The sequence below is a fragment of the Brachyhypopomus gauderio genome, chromosome 7 (assembly GCF_052324685.1).
Source record: "Brachyhypopomus gauderio isolate BG-103 chromosome 7, BGAUD_0.2, whole genome shotgun sequence".
NCBI classification, from domain to species: domain Eukaryota; kingdom Metazoa; phylum Chordata; class Actinopteri; order Gymnotiformes; family Hypopomidae; genus Brachyhypopomus; species Brachyhypopomus gauderio.
This window is the reverse complement of record NC_135217.1, coordinates 32634573-32658682: the sequence shown is the minus strand read 5'-3', so window position 1 is coordinate 32658682 and position 24110 is coordinate 32634573. Positions and strand designations below refer to the sequence as shown.

The 24110-nt window shown below is 48.3% G+C and overlaps 1 protein-coding gene across 3 annotated transcripts in view; it reads left to right on the top strand.

Moving 5' to 3' along the window:
* LOC143519673 (catenin delta-2-like) overlaps nt 1-24110 on the top strand; it is a 174380-nt gene that overhangs the window by 30281 nt on the left and 119989 nt on the right. The window contains exon 1 of one of the 3 annotated variants that reach the window (XM_077013348.1): nt 22944-23091. The exons of the other annotated variants lie outside the window; for them this stretch is intronic. The gene's annotated coding sequence lies outside the window, so the exon portion shown is untranslated. Of the gene's footprint in view, nt 1-22943; nt 23092-24110 lie in introns of those variants that run through there. 3 annotated transcript variants of the gene reach the window in all.

Sequence of the window (24110 nt, the reverse complement as noted above, 5' to 3'; positions counted from 1 at the left end):
TGTCGTATTACTTCTGAAAGTGCTAATTAACAGAGTTTTTACAGATAAGTTGAGAAATATGTGACTGTGCTAGCCATCCCTTTGACTCTACACAAATCAAAATGTATAGAATGACTCGATTTCAAAGATTCGCTTGAAGACCAGATTGTAAGCGTCAAGGGGTAAGATGACTAGGGGTATCAGGTGGTCAGGTGTCCCACCCCTGGTGTGTGTTTGCTGCGTCTGTGTGGCCCGTCTCTCTGGACAACATCTTTCTGCCAGTGCAACAGTGTGTGTGTGTGTGTGTGTGTGTGTGTGTGTGTGTGTGTGTGTGTGTGTGTGTGTGTGTGTGTGTGTGTGTGACACCGTCGGCAAGCAGCTGACTCCCTACAGCTCATGTTTAACACTTGTGGCTGAAGTGGATCTGCATGTGAAATGAAACCATAAACCCAATCCGGGTTCATTCATTAGACTCCGGCTTTCCACTGGCCTGACGCCATTTTTTTGTGCTTTGTTGCCAGTGTGCATCTGACAGATGGTGACGGCCAGACCGGCGACCTGGCTGGAAGCTTATGGCTAAATGTGTCTTCGTTAGCCTTGAAGGCTCATGGTGTCTTCATTAGCCTTGAAGGCTCACAGTGTCTTCGTTAACCTTGAAGGCTCACGGTGTCTTTGTTAGCCTTGAAGGCTCACGGTGTCTTCGTTAGCCTTGAAGGCTCACGGTGTCATCGTTAGCCTTGAAGGCTCACGGTGTCTTCGTTAGCCTTGAAGGCTCACGGTGTCTTCGTTAACCTTGAAGGCTCACTGTGTCTTCGTTAGCCTTGAAGGCTCACGGTGTCTTTGTTAGCCTTAAAGGCTCACGGTGTCTTCGTTAGCCTTGAAGGCTCACGGTGTCTTCGTTAGCCTTGAAGGCTCATGGTGTCTTCGTTTACCTTGAAGGCTCACGGTGTCTTCGTTAACCTTGAAGGCTCATGGTGTCTTCATTAGCCTTGAAGGCTCACGGTGTCTTCATTAGCCTTGAAGGCTGACTGTTACTGACTCTTACAGAGTCCTTCAGTGGGAAAGCAGGTGATTTTGATGGATCTTTCACACCTAGTTTCATGGAGGCCACTGCATGCGATTTGTTGAGACATTTTGAGACAGTTAATCAATGATTGCTGATTGTTGTGGCATTGATTACCCTGAACTGTCGGGTCTTGAACACTGATTGGTATGAAAATCTGATTTTTCATTTGACTTGTTGTTTGGGCCTGTGAAGACCCTTGGGTAGATTGGTGCTTATTCATTTAAAATGGAATGCGAAATATCTTTTTACCAGGCCTTCAAAAAGTGAACATTCAATTCCAAATTGCAAATGGCTGTTTGAAAGTGTCTTGTGCCTTAAATAGGTTGCTCTCAGAGTGACAAATTGGTAATCTGGATGTCTGTTAGATGGCATTAATTTGGATTTAAATGAATGAGCTGTGATCAAAATCAAATGTACAAGCCCCTTTTGGCAGTACATTAACTAATGTGAAGAGTGGAAGTACTGTTTTATTTCTCATATAATCGTACAAAATCTGTTAATGCACTTTTGCAGAATAAAGTTTTTGAAAGCGATCATGGCTGCAAGGACAGTTGGACAGCCAATCAGCTCTCTAGCTCCCAAACCTATGCTGCTGTAGGCACATAACTTCGTGTCCTCCTTAAATCTGACATGGACTTCCAAAGATCCTTCTCCCTGGCAACAATCAGAAGTGAGTCGGCAGTGGTTGAGTACAGCCTCCCGTGCAGCTGTGATGTGCTTTTCCCCCATGCCATGAATATTTATGTTACGGTTGTCGTGTCGATATGGAGATGAGAACGCTGTCTCGGCTCTGTGAGCTCCGCCCCCCCCCCCACCAGTCTCCGCCTGTCTCCGTCATGATTACCACGGAAGCTTTAGTTTGCCATGTACAGCAAGTTGTAACTAGCTACCGAACAGCATTAAAATCACGGTCGTTGCGTGAAGGACGTCATGCAGGCTAGCGGGGCGGTTCTGATGGAGCACGCAGAGTCGTTAGCAACCACAGTGTGCAGTGAAAGTGGAGCACACATTTTGTAGGAGGCGTGACCTCACCTTTGACCTCTTCACCACGACTCCAGTCACCGTGAACTGCCTTGCGGGTTGTGCTGATGGACATTTTTTGGCTGGTTTACAGAGCAAATGGCCTCAGAATCAGCCAACCCGACCATTTAAAGCATGATGGATCGGGCCGTTTCCTTCGTGCCACCGACCTCCTCATCCGCCCACTTCTTGCCCTCTTTTGCCTGCTGAGGGAGTGGATGATAATGGCTGAAACATCGATCAGAGGCGCCGGCCTGAGTGGCTCACGCTGCCGTGCGTGGGATGGAGGAGGAGGGGTGGAGGTGCCATAACGGCATACGCCACAGCTCCACCTCCACCTGCGTCCTGTCCACCCGTGACGGCCCATCACACGTCCTCGGCTCTCCGGCCGGATCTGGAGGCGCACATCACCAGACGTCTCACATGACATCTTTGTCATCCTGCCAGCAGACCTTCAGCCATCATCTCCCCCTGCCCCCAGCGCCTGTGAGGTGAGCGGAGAGCTGCTTCTAGGTTCTGTGCCTCTGAGCTTTGATGAACGCTCCTGTGACTCAGCCGTCCATGCAGCTGACGCTGTGCATGTGTGTTGGGGAGCCCAGGGGGAGAAATACCGCACCTTTAATCCCAGTCACCATGAGAGCTTTGTTTTTTCTTTTTTTTACCCTCCACATGGCTCAACATCTGTCAACTAACCATCCTCTCTTCCCCCTCCATCCTCACACACACACACACACACACACACACACACACACACACACACACACACACACACACACACACACACAGCTTGTGGTCAAGCCACTTGCTGAAGTGAGGTGCTGGAAGGAGACTCCTCAAGCCTTGCTCCCATGTTGATTTGGCTCAAAAAGAGCAGGGAATTGTGGGAATTGGGTCGCATGTAAGCTCATCGGACTGCGAGTGACATTAGGTGGGCCACATACCCCAGAAGCTGGTAGCACTCCCGATTCCGGCCCACATCGCCCCTAGAGTCTGAGGCAGAGGATGGGATCTGCCCGGGAGCGAAGTCGATCCACAGAGCTCCCCACGTTAACGTGCTGCGCTCAATCAAGGTATGACGAGCCACTTTGTATTATCATGCAGCTTGCGGGCAATTCAGTTGTCAGCAGCCTTTCCTGTAGAGGCGAGAGTCTGCCTGGGTGGTTTGAGAGACCAAGGTGTTGGATGTTGGAATGGAACTGTCTGTTTTCATTCACATTGAAGTCCAAGGCTCTGAAATGAGATGTTGTGGGCAGTTCCATTCAGAGGGGGTGACAGTAACATCGCTGGTAAACCATTTCAGAATGTGTTCCTCATCCTACCCTGTAATGGAGGAGAATAATGGCGTGTGCTGGCCAGGGGTTTCCTTCCAGGGGCTACCTCTGCTGTGGTAGTCCTGATCACCTGATCTTACCCTAATCTCTGTCATGTCTTTTACGGTTGCGTCAGTAAATACAGTTCAGTCCTGTCTTTAGATTCCTGGCCTGGGTGGCTACCAGACAGGTACAGAAGACAGGATTCCTCCACCTTGAACCCGGTCTAGACAGAGCTCCAGGGTGTTTATGTCCTTTATATTGTTTGTGTACTGACTATTGATGTCCTATGATTCAAGACTATCAGACAACGAAAAATAAACATCACCGCTCTTAATATTCTCTGTTAACGCCCATCAGCACTCTTATCTCACCATGGACCACAGATATGGGACACGGTGGACATAATGATACCTGCTATCCTGCAGGGGCCTGATAGACACCTATTGGCCACACACTGTTTATCATTCATATCCGTGCACGGGAGGCCTCTATTCTTAGTTACTGTCATAAACGCCTCATCTTTAAACATGCGCATATGCGCACTGATGCATGCATATGCATGTTCAGATGAGCAGTAGATTATTCAGTGTGCGACTACAGCCAATGTAAACAGAGCGTACATTTATTCTTGGATGCCATTTTGATACTGCTGCCTTTTCCCAGAGCCACTCCAAGAGGAGGAGAATCTTGCTTAGCCTCGGTTCAGTCTCGAAAGGTCTAACGGAGTTGATGTCTTCCTAGCTCACAGTTTTGAAGAATGAACCTCCAGGTTTTTGGAAAAGCTCCAAAGCTCTGAAACTAGCTGCCAAAGACCAGCTAGTACACTGGAATATATCAGTCAGTGTTGAAATCTCATAAATGTCTTTTTTTTTATGACTGTTGTATTGATCTTCTGCATTATCAGTGTTCAGCAGTGTCATACTAAATGGCTCCATGTGAACAGAATCACACTCTCACCCGTAAAGTCAATAAACATCTTGATTCAATCAGATTAATTAGGACTGCCTGCAATGCTCTTTATTATAAAACTGTATATTATATGACATTATGCCATTCCGCAGTAATAGCTATCTTGATAACTGTAATTTGAAGCTTTCTGGAATGAACTCTGCTCCTCAGAGTCATTGGCCGAGAGGACATTAATTGGAAAGCTGCTCTCTGGCCAATCTGAGTGAGGCTGTTCATGACGGCCATCATGGTCATTTCAAAACTGAAGTCTAAAATCCCACCCGAAGTTTTCTTCTATGTCCTAACTCTGAGGAATCTAGAAGACTCAGGAGTTATGGAGTATTTAAAACACCAAATCAGATTAAAATGCTGTGGAGATGGGCTAATAACTTTACCATTGAATACTTAGTTCTGGGACATTTTGGGAAGCAGGAGAGAGATGCAGATGCTGGAACACAAAATGTTTATTCCAAATAGAAAAGGCAACAGGAGTAAAAAAGACTTGTAAGAAGGTACGAAGGCACGAAGACGAGACTCACTTGGCTTCTAAGACTGTTTAATTCGAAGCACTGAACTCTGGCACCTGTGGGGATTAAACAGGAAGGGGACTAAACAAGGAACAGGTGCAGGAGATGATTTAATACATGCGTGATTGAGAGTGGGGGAGTGGCTGAGTGTTGTAATTGATGTGTGAGTGATTGGTGCTGTGTGATTGGTGGCTGGATTTCAGCCAGGGCATTATAAGAAGATTCTGGAAGGTTTTTACTTTCCATTGTCTGTTCTTCAAAGCCTTGAGTTGTCCTTTTGAAGCTCTCAGTCTTTTTTCCGTGAAACTCCAGTCACAGCTTTGCATGCTGAGGGGTCAGACTCAGTCCTGGCCACGCCCAGCCACATGGCTCCAACTGCCACTAACTATACCTTCATGTGAGATGTTCTGAAGTCACTAATGGGATGAGCTTACTGGCTCTGAAGACTCGTCGACTCTCGCAACCAGGGGTCAGTTTGACCTTTTTGACATTTCACAGTCTGTTCCAACAGGACCTCGTAAAAAATTCAAAAATTTTTTTCAGTTTTACATTTTCCTTCTATATCGACGCACCTTATTTAAGGTTCTGATTACTGGATGGAAAGTTGAATCCGAGGTTTTAAAAAGAAGTTTTTCTTGGGTAGTTGTTTCTTGAGGAGAGGTTTTTTTAGGTGCTGTAATCTATGGGATTTAGTTTCTCCACCAGCCTGCTGCTCCACCTCCTCACTGTCAGCTGGTGGCTAAATGAACATCTGTGTTGCTCAGAGGAGAAACAACCTCTGACAGAGAGAGAGGAGAAGAGAAGCAAGGGATAGAGAATGAGTGAGGGAGTGAAGGAGCAAAAGAAGAGGAGAGAGAGAGAGAGCAGGAGACTCTCTAGGCTCCTATATAGCGATTTCTTCGAGATGTTTTACAGTGTTCACTACAACAGGTAGGACTGCCCTGCCACTCAAAGCCCCTGTAGGCAATGATAAAATTATCCTCTCTCTCTTTGCCTTTAAACAGAGCTTCACCTGAAGATGCTGGATTTTCTGGAGTTTCTCCAGAACGTCATATTTAATGGTGTTTCCTGTGCATACAAATACCATCGTGCTCTCTGTACCATCATGCTTTGTGGAAGATGCAAAACTCTGAACATTAAAGGTTTGTGAGTCTTGGAGTGTGGAGATACAGAACACAGTCACAGAGCACTGAGATGCCAAATCAGGCAGGAGTCTTCAAGAGTGTCGCTGTAGATGCTGGGGCTAATAGAGTGCCATGATCTTTGCTCCACCCTTAATCATTTAGCCTGTGAGATCTCCTCCCCCATTAAACAGCAGAGACATGGCACCAACCCGATGGATGTTGAGTGTTCTTCTCCTCTGACTCTGGAGAGCTCGTAGACGATCACTATGCTTGATGCATGGGTGTCTTGTAGAGGTATTGGGGAATGAGGTGGGCGGGCTTAGGGAGGTGGCAATGTGCAGGTCCCAGCCCCAATTGGGCACTGGGCAGCGGCTGTGGGCACCGGATGTGCCTGGGATGATGATGGTGGGACTGGTACAGGTCTACCGTGGGGAGGAGGGGGGCCACCGCGTGAGGTGACGTGCGGAAATATCAGGGCTAGCAGCAGTGACTTGGTTCAGTAATCAGAGAGTGTGCCTCGAATAACGATGATGGAGCACGCCCCTGCACTGCCATGGCAACGGTCTCCAGTGGACACAGGACCAGCAATGATTAACTGGCTGTGGTGGGTGGGCGTGTCACTTCCAGGTGAGTGTTGGTGCTCAGGTGGAAAGCCCAGACGGACGTTCCCCAGGCAACACAGGTAGACGAGCAGGTGCTCCCAGAACCCCGTAACACTCTCCTACACTCCCCCATGTTTTCTCTTCCCCTGCGGAGGAGTGTAAGTGTGTGCGGTAGACGTTCCTGACCCCCCCAGAACTCCGATCAGTCATTCCTCACTCCTGTAGCTCCGTCCGGCTCGCATTAATTTCAGTGTAGCTACTGAATAATTCAGAACAGTGTTGAATTTCTCCCTTAACTATAATAAGTAATAAGCCTAGTGTCTAGGAGGGTAAGCTGCTGGCTTCAGAACACACACCTTGGAGGTAGCAGGAGGAATCGTAGCTAAGATCATAGTCATTTATGAAAACTGTACTTCTGTACACATTTGATGATGCTAACACTTGTTTGACTCGGTTGACATACAGTGCAGAATTTGAAGAGCACGCGTGCCAAGCTGAGACAGAGACGTCTCACTCTTGTCCTCGGACGTCCCTAAAGTCTCACCCTACCCGGTCACAGATGAAAACCGCTCATCTGACCATCAGTAAAGGAATGGAAAACTATTCCTTTTATAAACTTTTTTCTTTGGATGGTTGGATCATTTTATCATACCCTCTTGAATAAATTATTTTTCATCAAGTTTTATAAATGAAATTTGATGGCATTTCTGGGCCACTGTGACATCTTCTCACTCACAGTCCTGTGCTAGGGCTTTACTCTCTCTACCCTCCCTGTACAATTCTTATACGCTCCCTGTGTGCTTGACGTGTGCTCCCTGTACAGTAGATGTATACTCCCTGTATTCTGAGTATATGCTTCCTGTATTCTCAATATATGGTCCCTGTGCGTTCCTTACATGCTCCCTGAATGTTTTATGGTGGCAGATCAGACCCATTTTATCCCAGGAAGTGCAGTAAGGTGGCGATACTAAAATAGCTGGCGGCTCTGAATAACATATGGCCTTAATGCAATCTGATATGGAACCAGATGAAAACTGCCTCTGAAATGTGCTCTGTGAGCACACACACACACACACACACACACACACACACACGGAGGAGTGTTTACCAGTACTCTCTCGGATGAGAACGTAGTGGTCTTTGGTCAAGGGCTCGAGTTCAAAGTCAAATGAAAAAATTCGCATGGTAAATCTATAATTTGAGATTCAATAGTATGCGAATATTAATGAGGTATAATGAATTATGGAGGATGTGATGAAGTGCAGTAATGGTGAGGTGTGCTCTGTAAACATCTGGGAGGGATTTTGAACAGATCATTCCTCACGCCAAAAACTCTCGCCATCTCCTCGCCACGCGGTACGATCTGCCTGTGTGCGCAACTGACTGTGTGCAACTCAAGGGGGCAGTCTCGGGCAGCCTCATGAGCCAGGGGCCTTCAAAGGGCCGGCTGAAGAGGGTGGGTGTGTCCTAGAGTGTGGGTGTGTCCTAGAGTGTGCAGAGTGTGGGTGTGTCCTACAGTGTGGGTGTGTCCTAGAGAGTGGGTGTATCCTAAAGAGTGGGTGTGTCCTAGAGTGCGTAATCCCTCTCCAGTGCACCAGAACTGCATCTTCCTGCTGCCCACGTCTTCATTAGCTTGTGCTGCCTTTTGATTGGCTGCCGACTTTCAGGTCTCTGAAGAAAATGCCACTAATTGCCCTCCTTAAAATCCAGTGGTTCATACAAAGCCAATATACTGGTGGATCCCAAAGGTAATAAATCAATTTGGACGGACGGAGACTTGCTCATATTATTTTCAAATGAATTTATTCACTCTCCGTTACCAAAGGCGGCACAATAAAAGCATGTGATTGTGGAAACTAATAAGTCAGAGAGTAGTACAAAAGCAAATTGTAAATATTAAAATGGCAATTGAGGTTTTTTTTTTTATTTTATTTTTTACGTTATTAAGATGCATGCTTGGTTTTTACAAATAAATAAACTGATGTGTGGATTAATGCATTTTGTAAATTATTTAACAAGCACAACATTCAGCGATAGGTGATGTTTGTTTTTGCCACCAAACAAACTCCAAATGCGTTCACTCTGATTGCTGCATATAAAGACCACGCCTTGCGTTGGATGCCGTGGAACGGGATGTCCCAGTGCGGCCGTTTCACTAGATGTAGGGGTAAGAACGGGATTAGTCTCCCACACTCTCTCTGACTGAACCCCAGGGGCCTGCCTACCCACTCTGCGCCCCGGCTGGTTCTGAGGGTTTTGTTTTTGCTTCACCGGGTCTTCTTCTGGATCTCTCCTTGGACTCACGAGCTCCCTCTCCCAGTCTGCTTTGCTCGCCGGGTCTAAACTGGGCACTGACAGGGGTGGGTCTTGATTGACGGGGCTGGAACCAGGTCCTCGCCTCCTCCTGGCTTCTCGTGGTGACTCGTTTAACACCAAGTGTGTCGTATTCGTCTCCTCTGTTCTTGCCGAGCCACCCTGCTCAGCTCGGAACGAGCCATCCAGCGCTAATAGCACGCTTGTTGCTAGCCTGGCAATTTACTTTACAAATGCACCAATCTTTGCACTGCAGTGCTATTCATTATCAAAATCAAGCATTTAGAAAGCACCATTTTCTTTATGGTGTTTAATCTCACAGTGTTAGGATGCTGTGCCTTTCAGCCTGCTGGTCCGTTACACACGAGGGCCCTATATAGATGATGTTCGTGTATTCGTATATATTTGAATGTGTGAGTGAGTACAGGGTTGAATGGAGTATGTGTGCCTATTGGGCTTTCAGGAAGTCATTACTTCATTTGTTTAACAGTATCAGCACGGAGGTCATAGCAGGGCTGAGGACCAAGGCTTATTAACACACAGCGTGGCACACTAATGTTTATGATGTTTGTGGGTGAGCTACCGTTATCCAAAAGCTCCTGTTGGTATAGTACTAACAAAACAGCTTCCCAGCTGCGGAGATCTCCAATTAGGGCTTTGGCACCCCTGAAGGTGGCTGATATTTTCCACTTCAGTGCCACCTTCCCTCCCCCTCCTTCCCGACCCTAATGAGGCATTATAGGTAGCTAATTCACAACCTGGTCACAGAGCAGACACCGCAATGTCTCGCCTTCATTCTGGTGCCGTGAGGAAATGTGTTTAACCTGCTGCCCGCGTAGAGTTGGCCACGCACAACGCTGCGCGTAGACCTTAACGCTCAGTAGAAAAGGTTCGTTAGGAGCTCAGCCAGGTTCCCGGGCTAAACAAGCCGGGCAGAGGTGAGTCAGGACCCGGACGCTTGTCTCTTCACAGTCACCCAAGGGGACTTTTCTTGACCTTAATTTAAACCCCTTCCATTTTAAACACAGACATCAGAATTGGTCTCATTAAAATCCATCACACCGTCAAATTAACTCCAGGAGAGGAGAGTGACTCAGCTGTTCAGTATTCACAGGAAGGAGCTCTGTTCCATGTGCTCAGAGGAACTGGAGACTTGGTCCACATAAGATGTTTGCTTTAACTGTGCCTTGCACATTTGTATAGATTGAACCAATGCAGGTTCAAACATTAACTTTTGAAATGGGGCACACATGGTCTGGACCCGTGTGCTCGACAGGGCCCGTTGTTCGTTGTAGAGAGTGAGGATGTTTTCTGCAAGGCTTCCATTACGTTCATGGTTGTGATGATGAACGACCAAGGTTGGATCAGCTGATTCTTCTGTCTCTGTTATGTTGTTCGTAGGTTCGTGTTTGTACATAAGTGGACAACCACAACAGATTAAAGCCCTGTGGTTGGTCACTCATATATGTGATGCAGTAGAGGCGTAGAGGCTAGGCTAGCATGCAGTCTGGGTGGGGGTGTGCCGGGTGAGGGTGCTCTGGGTGGGGGTGTGCCGGGTGGGGGTGCTCTGGGTGGAGGTGTGCTGGGTGGGGCTGCTCTGCTGTGCAACAAACATTTAGTGTCATATCTTGGCTGATGATTTAGTTGCTTTGTATACAGAGCAATGAGTAGATGTTTGAGTAGATGAATAGCTTGTGGAGTTCTCATCCATGGCTCTAGGTAGCAGTTCTGTGCCTGCTTGCAGCTCCAGGCCCAGACGAACCATTAGAAAAAATATACAAATGTCTATATTGTTAGACCTTGATATATATTTTTTGTTTTATTTGCGGAGAGGCTAGATGGAGGATTTCTATGTGTAAATGCAGAGCGTAATTACCATCAGTGCAACACGTTTCATTGATGTTGAGAGTGAGTTCATGGTCCCATTTGGGTCTCTCTCTTTGTTTTTTCAAATGTGCTGATATGTAGTTTTGCAAAGACTAGAGAACACGGAGCAGATGGCAGGAATATGAGCTGCTCTGCTCACAGGGTCACGTGAATTAACCTTTCACCTTGTACTACTCCTTTCACATGTGTCTATGGTTGAGTGTGTGTGTGTGTGTGTGTGTGTGTGTGTGTGTGTGTGTGTGTGTGTGTGTCTCCTCCCAGTCCTGCTCCCAGTATTCTAGCGTTGACAGGCTTGGGTTGCTTCTGCCAGACGTGCTGTTCGTGTTCGGTCCAGTGCCATCTGGGTCATCACTCCAGCTGCATCCCTGATCCCTGCCCGCTGCCCAGAACAGGGCTGAGATCTCGGACTACATTTCCGCAAATCTCTACACCCGCCGGTTGCCTGTCCAGAGCAAAGAATGTCAGCCACCGGCCTTTTGAACGTTTTCCAGTTCTGCCCATTTGTGTTAAAGATACAGGCAGTATTTCTGGAGCTAAACGACGACAGGAAATCTCTCACTATTACCCACCTCAGTTTCAGATGTGAGATATTGCAAGTACGCGGTCTTGGTGAAATGGGCCTCTGTTTACGCGAGCAGCTTCTGAGATCTGCAAAATCTCCACAAAATTCTGAACCTGATCTTTATTTGACATACCAGAACAGTCATGTCTGCAAAGCATCCTATGTTGACATCTACCCTCCAAATAAGATCAGCTACAGAAGAAAACCAAATCTGATTTGGGCCTAACAACTTGTTGCCTCAACACAGCCAACCGGATCAATTCTAAAAGCTGTTAACACTGAAAGGATTCAATACGGCATTGTATTTGCTCCAAGAACTGTAAAATGTCGTGTCAATTGCAACCATTACAGTATAAAAAAAGAACCTGGTCTTAAAGTAGGCTGACATTTTAAAGATTTCCGTTTTTGTCTTTCTGTGATGACAATGTGAATGGGTCTCCTTTTTATGATCATTTTGCTCACTTCTTCGCTTTCTGCCATTCAGCCCCCAGACGTCAAACAAACGTTCTCCTGACCTTCCAAGCAAGAACAACATTTGACTGTTTGCTTCCGCCTGCCTTTGAGAAACTCCACAGAAATCATCTCAATGATGCAGGACTTGCAGAGGGTGACTGAGGCACTTTGTCTTGGTAATGTGTGGTAATTTGGGATTTGGGGTCTATTACTCATCTATGGAGTCTATAACTCGTCCACAGATCCACACAGCCATTCTGGGTGTTGTTTCACATACACGTAGTTCAAAATCGTATATGTCTCTATACTTGGCTTGTGTGAACAGTACCGGTACCAGCTGAAGGACATGCTGGCAGAAGCTGGGGTGTTAAGTTGGCGTTCTGGTAAGGCCCAGCGTGAGATGCTAGAACTACAAGCTGTAGGGAGCTTTTCATCTCGTAGATTTGGGTTGTGTGTTAATGTGCGCGCATTCCCAGTTTTAATCGTGTCTGGACATTTTCGATTCCTCAGGCAAGCTGAGACATTTCCCTAAGAAGTGGAAAATTAATGAGATTTGATGTCAACAAGCTGACCCCGCTTTTGGTATTTGCGGTATTTGCCTGTCACCGTGAGCTTGAGAGATCCCTGTGGTGGGTGTGAGGACTCATTCTGAGAGGATCCTGCTGACTGAGGTCTCTTAATCCCGGACCCGAGGCTCCCACTTGACATGGATGTTTCATCAAAGCACACTAAAGAGAAACACGCCAGTCACCGCAGAGCTGGCGCAGACCCGGACAGACCCGGACAGACCTCCATCCGCTCCACCTGACTGACGTGCGGTGCCCACGGGCTCAGGCTGTACTGCTTGAGGAATGAGCGGCACTGATTAGCCATCACTGTCGACCCCCCCAAATACACATGAGAGCAGCAGAACGTCCAAGCACACTTGCAGACCCCACCAGGGCATCTACAGGGGGTTTGCAGGGCATCTACAGGGGGTTTGCAGGGCATCTACAGGGGGTTTGCAGGGCATCTACAGGGGGTTTGCAGGGCATCTACAGGGGGTTTGCAGGGCATCTACAGGAGGTTTGCAGGGCATCTACAGGGGGTTTGCAGGGCATCTACAGGGGGTTTGCAGGGCATCTACAGGGGGTTTGCAGGGCATCTACAGGGGGTTTGCAGGGCATCTACAGGGGGTTTGCAGGGCATCTACAGGGGGTTTTTAAAGGTGATTCTTGGCCACGCCCAGTTCATAGTTTGAATTGAGCAGTCCAACGTGTGATATTCACGCGCTGGTCTCGGCGCGGTTTATCCACACGTCTCCATTTCTGCACATAAGACGAAGCCCTTTTGTGACTAGAGGGGATGTCTGATTGCAGCCGTGGACTGGCGCTGCGTAATGGACACTTTTGTACCCAGAACGTGGGGCTTTGTTGCACACTTTGATGTCGAGGCTTGCTGGCAGCGCTACATGACGTCACCGCTGAGGGTTGCTAACGAGAGAGACACGGAAATTGAGGGGAGGGAGGGAGAGAGGAAGAGTGTGAGAGAGGAAGAGGAAGTACTGGAAACGGCAGGCCCGGAGGAGGCATTTTTGGGCTGTGTTCTGGAGCTGTTCTGCTTGGTAACTAGGGGACCCAATAAGATCGTCCCATTAGACCCAACCCCCCACCAGGTACATAAAGTACTACATTTCTGATTGGATCTAAGCTACAAAATGCTACTCACACCATCCAGTGCAGTGCAACCAGGACATCGAGCATCCGAGACATCATTTGAGAAGCACATTCAATTTCATAAGCATTTAATCACCTGTGAACAATGTTCCAATGTTCCAGGCACTTCTTTATCCTGGAATAGCTTAGAAAGCAAAAGCTATGGAGGAATGCTGAATATTCCACTTGCTTCTTGGCCTGTGAGTCTCAGCTGGGCTCTGGGAGTGACGGGTCCACTTGTCCAGGGGCAGAACCGATCAGCCTCGTCCCCCTGATGTAGAACCAGCCTGCGTGAGGAGTGCAGTCCGCTTGGTGTCAAAGAGATAGAGAGCCCCTGTCAGAGTGTGATGTCTGCCACCAGCTGCCCAGGGTCCTGAAGGGTGTGTGTGTGTGTGTGTGTGTGTGTGTGTGTGTGTGTGTGTGTGTGTGTGTGTGTGTGTGTGTGTGTGTGCGTGTGTGCCGTCCCACCTCTGTCAGTTGACAAATCTGTTGTACAAACTGCATCTTAAACAGTGTTCCTCTACCTCCTAACCCCCCCCCCCCCCCCCACACACACACACACACACAGCTGGTGCAGAGTGTGCAGGAGGATAAAGGTTATTGAAAGCTACACATCAAGATAATGAACCTGAATCAGCAGCACTAGTGATTACCGAGGCTGCTTTGTGTCATGCACCTTATATACAAGAGCACAGGAAATATACTTGCGTACAGTTCTGATTTACAAAGACCTGCTTAAAACAACTGTGCAGAAACATGGACACACACACACGCACACTCTCTCTCTCACACTCACACACACACACACTCACACTCTCACACACACATACGCACAGACACACACACATACACATACACACACACAGCTACCACTGACCCACTGACTGCCACTGGCATCAATAGCCGCAGCACGCTCCCCATACTGGGGCAGCCGTGTTGGGGCAGCCGTGTTGGGGCAGCCGTGTTGGGGCAGCCGTGTTGGGGTGCTCCGTGCTGGGGCCCAACACAGAGAGACGTCCCCAATGAGGGATGAAGGGGAAGAGAAAGATCTTTCAAAAGCATTTACACTGCCTGCTCTGTGAAGCTGTAAAAAATAATATGGAAATCACTGGGGGCTTTTGATGTGAGACTGAGGTGCAGTGGTCTCAGCTCTGAGGTGCGGTGGTCTCAGCTCTGAGGTGCGGTGGTCTCATCTCTGAGATGCAGTGGTCTCATCTCTGAGGTGCAGTGGTCTCAGCTCTGAGGTGCAGTGGTTTTTTATGGTTTTCAAAGTCAAACATAAAAGAACATCTTGAAAGCAAAATGATGATGATCTCTTTAAGGATTTAGGGTGGCGTTCTTTATCCACAGCTCAGCCCTGATGAAATAAGACAGACACACACTTTGAGTTGTTTTGGCTCAGCACTCCAGCTCATTGGATTTGAAATGAAACAGTGGTCATGCCGTCAAAGTGCAGATTACCATTACAGTGTGTGTTCATACACAGACCCCAACAGTAGGTCTGGTTCCAACAGTGGTTAGAGCATCACTGCTGCTAATTTTAGCCTCGTTAAGGTGCGTAGCGTCATTTATTTTAATTAAGTTTTCATGAAGTTCACAGTTCACAGAACCTTCCTGTTAATCAGAGTACATCATACTGCACGTTGTGGAAGGGAAAAGCTTGCTGAATATTTCCCTTAATCTAAGACTTGTTGTTTTCACTCGCAGTGAAAGTTTTTCACTTTGTTTCAAAAGGGTGAATATGTTGTAGATGGAACATTTTAATGCTGATATTTCCTCTTAGTGTTGAAATCCCTTTTGGGGTATATTTTTGACAATGCTTTAGCCGTGCATAACTACCACATGTTCATATAGTGCTGCTTGAAAGAATGTGAACCGCCCTAACATGGTCTTTGTTTTCTAAAACAACTTATTAACATCCAAATCTCAATTTGTAAAAGGGACATATTTTCATTATTTATTCAGCAAAGGTCATTTGTCTCTAAAAACTGAAGTGCAAAAGTATTTGAACTCATTTAGTTTATCAGCTTGTGGCTCCTCATTCTGTAGCCAAATGTCTTCTGTACCCAAAAGGGCTTTTTTGCCCTCCCCTCCTTTCAGAACTCCAGGTGAGATGTTGGAGGAACATCTGACATGTATCATCCACTTCACATCTCGCCACTGCATTTCTACTGGATTCAGGTCTGAACTTTGACTGGGCCAATCTTCTTTCTCTTAAGTCATTCCTTGGTAGTTTTTCTGGAAGGTTGTTGCATAATCCATTTCTGTCCCAGCTTCAACTCCCTGACTGATGGCAGGAGATTCTGGTCAAGAACTTTTTGATGGTCCTGAGAATTGATGGTTCCCTGGATAATATAGAGTCGTCCAGGTCTAGAGGCAGAAAAACAGGTCCAGAACTTCACATTTCCACCACCATACTTCATTATTGGGAGGAGGTTCTTCTCTTTATATGCAATGTTGACTTTTCTCCAAACATGGCACAAGAGAATCATGGTAACAGAAAACAACAGAAAAATCTAAACTATTCAAGGAGTTCACAAACTTTCAAGAAACACTGCAATTATTTCCGGCTTCTACAGACTTCATTATTTTTAAAGAATATTCATATTGTTAATGTGACTAGTCTTCAGCCCTCGATCAACCATAAACCTTGCAGTTGTGTGTGTTTGTTGCATAATTGAACGCGCACCCTGCATGGGTCGGGAGTTAGCGGATATTAACGGTGGGGAATGTTCCTGATGGAGAACTGCTCCGATGTTCTCCCACAAGCTTTCTGCAGGGCCCTGATTAAGAATGCCACGATGCATGGCAGTAATTTGGTCCTTGGTGTGCTAGGTTGGGCTTAAATGAGACCGAACAGTTGGAAGCCAATATCATCTCCCCAGCCGAACGTATGCCTCTTGTTAGATCCGTATGTGTCTTTTGAAGATTTAATCCCGACGTCTTCCGTTCCTGTGTGTTGGGGGGAGGGAGCTTCAGTATCTAATGCACCGCAACAGCCTCTAATGAGATGCCAAAACTCTGGGCTCTCCATGACCACTAATGTCGTCGATAACATTACAGTAGACAAAAGCGGCGTATCTCGTTACGTGGGTAATTTTTTATAGCGATAAAGCAAGCGTGTTTTTTTTATCTGTTTGAAATGCAGTGCATCACGCTGTGGCCCTAATGTAGGTGCATTACGCTTCATTTGCAACAGTTAGGCATTATTCCTCCTATCTGTCAGTTGCTAGAAATGATTTTTACCAAATAGCTGTTTGTTTGCCAGAGACAATAGTATGATTTTAAGACGTATAAGATTTTTATTTTGAAATACGTTAAAATATCAACATAGCTAGGCTTCCACGTGGCTTCTCAGAGACGGTTTTGGGATTTGTGGTTAAAAGCACCACAATCACAGCTCAACATTTTCAGGATCTTCCATTATGCATTTGTAATCATAAATCTAATCATACTGCAGTGGCAAATTCCCCGACAATGTTGGAGATTGATAAAAAATATTAGTTATGCCAAAGTTAATAACAAATAAACATATTACATTTGTGTGCTCTTTTGTAAATTACAGAAACGTATCTAAAGGTTCACTTAACATTTGTTAATAGACAGTATGACGGCATTTATACGAGCTCACCACTTGTATTAGGTCGTAACTTTTATGGTAGCCATAACACTGTTCAGTGTTAAATAGATCACCTGTGCTAAAAAATACTCGCTTTGCACGACGGTGTTGCGTATTTAACCGATTGCTCACGCCTCCCTTACTTACTCCACATTTCACTCACTCTTACCAGCAGGTGGGCCCTTTTGATCTAGAACAAACGTGTTCCTTGTTAGTTAATTCCCAGTCTCCATGTCTCAGAGAAGACTCGCAGGGTTATGAGTAAGGAGACGGCCCAGGCGTATGTTCCGCGGTGCGGGAGTGTGCATAAACGAGACGACAGCCTGTGCATTTCTCACAGTGGTGTTTGTTCTTTCGACGTGGCATCCCTTTGCCTGACGCGTGGCCTAGCAGTTGTGCCGCGAGACCGGGTGATCTTAATAAGAGACAACGCATTTAAGGTGTCAGAGAAGTGTGTGTGTGTGTGTGTGTGTGTGTGAGAGAGAGAGAGAGAGAGAGAGAGAGAGAGTTATATTGAGACCGGAGTGGAACCAATTCAATCCTGGCTTTCGGTGATGAGAGGTTTGTCACACAGTGTCAGGATGTATCATGCCACATTCTGTTAACATCCCTATGGTTTTTACTGCCCTGAAAACTGCAATATACTATCAGACTGCAGTATTCCTAAGGTCTCCTTTCAGATCACGTTGGGGCTCAATTGCTTGTGTGAAAGCCTTCATTACACTGCTGTATTCGCTTGAACTTCCAGGAAGGAGAATGGAAAAAAGGCCATCACATAGTCTCAAGGTTGTGTGTAGCTCTTCTGACTAAACGTTCACATAACCACCACGTTATCTAACTGCTCCTATTGCCCGTGTTGGCCGGACGGCCTGATCTTTGCATCGCCGGCGGACTCCTGCTGGTTTCACAGATCTGTCATCCTTTCATCGATCCAAGATTCTGCCCTTGAAATTATGTTTTATAATGACACGATGGCGGGTATCCAACAACGAAGATTCATGGCTCCCACAGACACAGGTCGTGGTGAAGTTGGCCATCCACGCATCAACTGCTTCCCCACTATTTTAGTCATAGCCAGTTCCCTCCCTTCAGGTACTTCTCATCTGTCACTCTACAACTGCCAACCAGAGAGGGCGAGGGCTGTCACATGCTCCCTCCCAGACACATGCAGCCAATCACATCTTTCCGAGTACTAGCCACCGGCTTCTTATGCATGAAGTTGAGCCCCTGCTTGTGCAGACAGCCAGGTTTGCTCCCTCTAGCTTCCTGTCACAGATGGCTGTGGCATCGCTGGGCCCGAGCTCACGATCTCCCAGTGACAGGGCGAACGAGTTTCTGTTGCACGACTCGGGAGTTTAAAAGTTATCCACTCACTCACTCGCTCCTGTGGCAAACCGCTCTGAGGCGGGGTGGCATTTAGCCGGTGACATTTCGAGGTGATATTTCTACTGAGCTCCCAATCTAAACTTGTAAGGGCCTGACCTCTTTTTTATTTATTTTCTTCTTCCTTTTCTTTTTTTGGTGGTGGTAGTTTGCTGTTTCTACCTGAAGCCAAGGTGTTCCGAGTCAAAACCCGATAGGGTGATGTGTCACCGTTTTCACCTCAAGATGCGTTTGTGTTTTCAGAGAGCGGGAGGACAGCCCTCGTCTCTCTCCTGAGGGACAGACGCAGTTGTGGCCCTGCCACGCATGAAGTCTACGTTAATGTTATTTTGAGAGATGTCTTCTCTGCTGGAAAGAGGCTAGTGTGCTTTCTTTCTTTTCTGGAAGAGAGAGGGGGAGATGGAGATATCTAATACATCATACACATTTTCTTTCTCATTTACATTTCTACTTTGCTCACCAAAAGTTCAAACAGCTTCGAATGTGCTGCTTCCAAAGACTCAACCGCTCTGTGTAGGCTAGACGTTCCCATGGAAACATGCCACGCATTTCTGGAGTTAATCGGAATACGTCTGATGCATTTAACACATCCAACTGCTTGTTATCGCGTTAAACACATTATATCATTTTGGTGTTCAACCAATAAACACTTTAAAGTTCAAATACCGTTGTTATTACTTTTTGCAAAGTAGCAATAGTTTTACGGAGATATTTGCTGTACCTTTTTGTACTGGGGTTACATTTACAGATCTATGTATCTATCTATTTGGTTAGCGTTGACAATATCCAGTATTTGTAGACTGTATATAGCCTTTAAATCCTGCACTCATATACAAAAAATGCAAGCTCTGCACCTGCTGGGGACACTAGAATATTATGTAAAAATAAACCCAGTATCATACAAGGACATCGGTCCCCGCACATGCTGGTCCCTGCTCAAACATGCTGCCTAGATTCCATAATTATCAGGAACTACTAGTTACAAAGCAAGGAGAAACTCAAAATGCACAAAACATAGTCTGGCTCTCAGGAGGATATCCAGTCTGATCTTAAATCTTGAAGCCCAGGTAAAAGGGCTGAGGCCTTGCGTTTGAACTGACTTAATTAGGCCATCCATCATAGAATATAGATGAAGCTTATTCCACTTTCTCCCCCGACTCACAACAACCGGCTCAAGAAGTGAATGCCTCTCCGTGTTGCGACTGTCTTCAGCTGTGTGCATCCCACTTCAAAAGTAAAAAACAGCACGGTTGAAGTGACAGTCTTAAAATAGCTGGAACAGAAATTCAAGACACCATCTTTGATCTATTTTTCACAAGACCTTTAAAGAATACAGTATTACAGTATACAATAAGTTTAGTTTTAACATCTGAGGGAACGCTTAGCATCTGCAGTTCTGAGATCACCACTGCAGGTCATTCGTTGGATTTCCCTGTTTAAATGTGTATATTCTCAGAGCTGCTTTATAAGCTCAACCTTGTGTGTGTGTCTACTGGCGTTGGCTACAGATGCTGCAGTTGGAAACCGTATGGCAGGTCTTCTCATCAGTATTCCCTGCCCCCTTCCTGGGAAATCACACATGTTCCCGTGGAGTTCCCGTGGAGTTCCCATGTTGGTGTGTTGCTCCTATTGCAGGACACACATTTCACATCCCATCCCTACACCTTCCTTACATAACCTGACATCCAGATGCACCTAAACACCTCAGAGTAATGAACGTTCCCACCAGAACAAAACGATTTGTTTATTCTCACAACTTCAGAAGATGATGATGAATACCCCTCTTGCTGGCCTCAAGGAAGAGCCCTCATCCCCTGCTCTGGGACCTTTTGTGTTTTGACATTAGCCTGTTACTAGCACGTTAGCTAGTTTTAGGCTATGCTGAGGCCTGTACTTTTTTGCACAGCCACTTTTTCATACGAATCGTAATAAATGATGAGTAAAATATCCTCCAAGACAATATACGAGGCTCCCTTTCTCTCTAAACCTCCTTGGCACTGGCCTGCTCATAACCCTTAGGCCTGTTTTATTAGCCGGCTAACACGAAAGGGACCAGAAAATAAACTCCTTCGCTGTAAAACCCAAATGGTGGCTCCCTGAAGTGCCATCCGGTTACCCAGACACCCTACCTTTCTGGGCATAATTCAAAGCGAGAACACGGTGCACATAGGACCAAAATGGGGATGGGATGGGGGAAGAAAACGACAAAAAAAACCTGTAGCCCACAGTTTTCCAGTCTTTAGCTCTACAATGTTGGATTAAAAGAGGGAGCTGAGGGAGTTAAGCTGTGGCTGCCTGGAGAGAGACAGAAGGTTGTGTGTGTCTGTGTGTGTGTGTGTGTGTGTGTGTGTGTGTGTGTGTGTGTGTGTGAGAGAGAGAGAGAGAGAGAGAGAGAGAGAGAGAGAGAGAGAGAGAGAATGAGTTATATTGAGACCAGTTTGTGTGTGTGTGTGTGTGTGTGTGTGTGTGTGGGCAGTAGTGGTGACACCTGAGAGATTCAAAGGTTCATTCAACCATGCAGAAAATGTGGCCATTGTCTCACGGGGTCGTCAGGAAGGTTCATCCTGTGACACCGACACCCATCATCCCTGGGGAGTGTAAGTGGACCTGCCATCACAGTACTGACTCCAGCTCACAGCCACCATCTTCCACGTCATGGCAGGGGACCGTCCTTCCTATCATACAGTACCATCATGCCGAGAGACTCGCTGACCTTAACGCCGCTGGTTTTGAAGGAGGAATGTGTACTTTCCTCTTTATTGAATAGAACAGTTGCTATGGAATTGCTGTGGAAATGATTTGCTGTTTGTCTAATCTTGCTTGCGTCTCCAAACACAAGTGCAGAACGGTTTGTGTATCGACGTGTCCGTTCCTCACAGCAGCCGCTCGTTTGCTCCGCTCTGCCAGGGTGGGGAACATCACGCTGGCACTACGTCGACTGTGAAACGCTCACGCACACTCGCTTTCATGGCTGACAAAGCAGGCGTCACGCTCCAGCCCCCCGCTAACGTGGTGCAGCCCCCTGGGCCCACCCGCTCCCCCCTCACCCCCCCCCTCACCCCCCACGCCCCCCCTCACCCCTCCCCACCCCCCTGGGCGCACCCGTGCTCCGCCTCACCCCCATCACCCCCCCTCACCCCTCCCCACCCCCCTGGGCGCACCCTCGCCCCTCCTCACCCCTCCTCACCCCCCTGGGCCCACCTGCTCCCCCCCCCCACCCCCCACGCCCTTCCTCACCCCTCCTCACCCCCCTGGGCCCACCCGCTCCCCCCTCACCCCCCCCCCCCCCCCCCCTCACCCCCCACACCCTTCCTCACCCCTCCTCACCCTCCTGGGCCCACCCGCGCCCCCCCTCACCCCTCCCCACCCCCCTGGGCGCACCCGTGCTCCGCCTCACCCCCATCACCCCCCCTCACCCCTCCCCACCCCCCTGGGCCCACCCTCGCCCCTCCTCGCCACAGCACATGGGCCCGATGTTACAGCGTCCCCTGCTGGAGGACCCTATAGCCGTCCGGACGGGGCAGATACAGGTGGGGCAGGTACAGGTGGGGCAGGTACAGGTGGGGCAGGTACAGGTGGGGCAGATACAGGTGGGGCAGGTACAGGTGGGGCAGGTACAGGTGGGGCAGATACAGGTGGGGCAGGTACAGGTGGGGCAGGTACAGGTGTGGCAGATACAGGTGGGGCAGGTACAGGTGGGGCAGATACAGGTGGGGCAGATACAGGTGGGGCAGGTACAGGTGGGTCACGGTGTCCCGCGCACGGTGACATGGCGCTGTCCCGGCTGTGGACATTGTGTTAGTTTGTGTGAGTGAGTACCAGCGAGCTAACGAGCAGATTTAATAGCCATTATGTCCCATGAATACAGGGCCTCCATGTACTCTGCTGATTGGTGCGTGTACTGTGCATTTAGTCTTCGGCTCATATAAAGCTGTGAAAGTTTCTCAAGATGGAGATGTGAGCACAGGAGGTGATGGCACAGGCAGATTAGGAGTGAGAGAAAGATTAGAGAGTAGCAGAAGACAGTAAGTAATAGTCACATATTTGTCATTGATCAACCAACCCTCAATCCAGCCCCGCCCCGCCCCCTCCCGTTTCCCCAGCTCCGCCCCCCTCCCGTCTCCTGGTATTTTTGAGTTCAAAGTGTTCAGCAAATGGGAGTACAGGAATCATGGGATAGCACGGAGGACCCAGCCAGTGAGGGAGGTGGGACTTTATTCACAAGGTTGGTAGGAGGGGCCCTCTTTCTTTCTTTTTTCCCTGAAACGTGTGGCGCTCAATGCCGATCAGAGAGTGTGGTGGGAGGGGCTGGTGGTGGAGGATTCCCTGTTGCCATGGAGACCTTTGTGCCTATTGAGCAGCTGTTGCGTGCGGCTGGGAGGGGGTGTCAGGGCTGCAGACCGTGCGAGTGCACGGCGACACTGAAGGACCGGACCGGCACCGACGCCGGACGACGGACCCGCCGGTGCTGCTAGAGCCGGATCCTCGGGGCCTCACCCGCTCGGCTGCCTGCGTGCGGCAGGGCTGGCCGCGGCACAGGACTCCCAGGAGGCTGCAAGCTTTGGAGTTTCCTCAACTTTAGTCTCCTGGCTGTGGTGACGGTGCGTGAGTTGTGAGTAAAGAGAAGTGGTGTTTGCTCCTTCTGGGCTGCTGTTGGGAGCGATCCAGTCTTATCCGGGCCGTTTATTTGTTTGTTTTCCTTTCGGAAGCCCCGGCGGGCGGGTTGTGTAGCGCAGGACAGGGGCAGAGCTCCCCCTCCACCTGCCCCTGCAGAGCTGTTTGGTTCCGCATCGATTTGCGCTCGGAGGCCCCGCGCTACGTAACAGGAGCACTGAAGACAGCACCTCTTCCACCGCTGTGTGAGCGCTAGCGGAATGGATCCGCCGTGCCGCCAACGTTTTGGGCGGGACGCGTTGATAAATCCAGGAGGGCGGTTCAGAAGGGGCGGGGTTTAATGAAGAGGGTGAGGGGGTGGGGCTCTCTGCTGACCTGTGAGCTCACCCTGCTAGTAATCATTGAACAAAGGAGACAGGTATGGGGGGGTGAGTGAGTCGTGCACACCGAGGCGTTCCGGGGGCAGATGGCAGCCCGGATCGATGAAGCCTCCCGTCATGCAGGTGTGTGCACGCGGCAGGACATCTGCGCCCCCCCCCTCCCTCCACCTTCTCCACCCCCTCCACCCCCTCCTCACCCTGCTGCATCGATCCTGCTCCACCTGCCAGAGCAGCACACAGCACCAAGCGGATGTGGGAGTCCAGCCTCTTGCTGTGGAGGAAAAGCCTTTTTTTTGTGGAAGCATGAAGAACCTCTTGAAGGCGGGGGGGGCGGGGACGTCGGCGGTGGAGCAGGGGACTCTCCTGACACGATGTCCCGCCTGGGAGGGACCACCAGGGACACGTGAGCACTCGTAGCTGGATGCCTGGAGGCGGAGCTAACCAATCATCTTCGCCGTCCTAACGCAGGACCATCATGCATTCTGAGGCCCTTCATGACAACGCTACGGTTGCCCCTTTCTGGAGCAGAAAACGTATCAGATCAAACGAGCCCCTCCCTCTCATATGTCAATTTAATTGCAAGAAGGAACCAATTGCTGCTGTAAAGAAGTTTGAATGCATTTCCA